This window comes from Microcebus murinus, chromosome 9, assembly GCF_040939455.1.
Source record: "Microcebus murinus isolate Inina chromosome 9, M.murinus_Inina_mat1.0, whole genome shotgun sequence".
Taxonomy (NCBI): Eukaryota; Metazoa; Chordata; class Mammalia; order Primates; family Cheirogaleidae; genus Microcebus; species Microcebus murinus.
This window is the reverse complement of record NC_134112.1, coordinates 70453990-70455385: the sequence shown is the minus strand read 5'-3', so window position 1 is coordinate 70455385 and position 1396 is coordinate 70453990.

The following is a 1396-nucleotide window of genomic DNA, read 5'->3' as shown; positions in this document are numbered from 1 at the left end:
TTGTTGGAAATTTTAGAGAAACAAATTATAGTTGAGATTTCAAGAATACCTCCCATAAACACACTGTAGAACCTGGTCACCAGGGGATATGATACTTTCTTTGTGATGAGAAAACCCTCGTCCAGTGAAATAGGCTACTATAACCTCCAGAATCTTGCTGCCACTACAAGAATCCAGAAACTTTTAACAAACACACTGATAAATCAGTAAGACATCAGGAAATTGCCTCACCATGGCACCAGCTTCTAACCAATGCTATGTCTGTTGCAATCAATACAGCAAAATGGATGCTACACATTCCACCTTGACATCCACAAATCTAGTGACCAGGAACTAGAACCTCTTCTAATGGTACAGCAGAAAAGAAAGAATGTGCCTCTTTGACCATGATGGCCAGTAGAAATAGAAAAATCTTTTGCTTCACTTCCATCTTCCAAATCTAATTAGAGACTATCTGCATAGTAGACTTTTATTCATATCTAGAAACTTAGTCATAGTGGGGTCTGGAATTAAAATGTGGTTTTTAGTTACCTAGTATCTGCAATATCAGAAGCCGCCTTGAGAAGAATTTACATGGACATTGAGTACTGAGCCACCAGATCTGTCTTAATCTATCACTTTGAATACTCAACTTCATATCATGCTTCTGTCCAATCTTAACCTTCAGATGACAGCAAAGAGCAGCAATAATATAGTTTTCGATGTGCAAATGAATATGCTTTCATTTTCTCTCTATAAAGGGAAGGCTAAAATTCCATTAGTTATCACATCCACAAGTAGGTCATCATTTTTCCGTGTGACTAATCATAGTCTTATTTTGGTATTCTTTAACTTATGGACAGAACTGCAAAGTCAACTCACACCAACACACTCTATGCAAAATGGAAGGAGAAAATAATTGGTTAACAAAAATGTTATAGGTACAAGTACACAGGAATACAATATGAGTAGCTATTTTATCCTTAGTTCTTCACTTGATCATGAGGTCATAACTATTATTTATAACTCTTTTCCTTCCAAAACCCTTTCCAGGTCTTTTGGGCACCTTATCAAATGAGCTTGGATTTTTACCAAGTTGAATGGCCTAAACCTTCATATTTTATGTGTCTGAGCCTTTGTTGATCCTGCCTGCTATTGCATTGAGTTCTAGAATAGGACATGGTGGAGCTGGGCTGTGTTCTAAAGGACTTCCTGAGCTGTAGTTGTGCTTCTCCCTGATCCACATGATAACAACAACCCCGTCTCCCCTTAATAATCAGGATCAATTACTACAGAAAACATAACAATTCTCCTTTCTTCCTGTTGGTCCAGTGGCATGAGTAGTCCAATATTAAAAGGTAGTAGTCACTTCAGTTCAAAGAACCATTGATGTGTTCCTGGTGGAAGCATCCCTCTC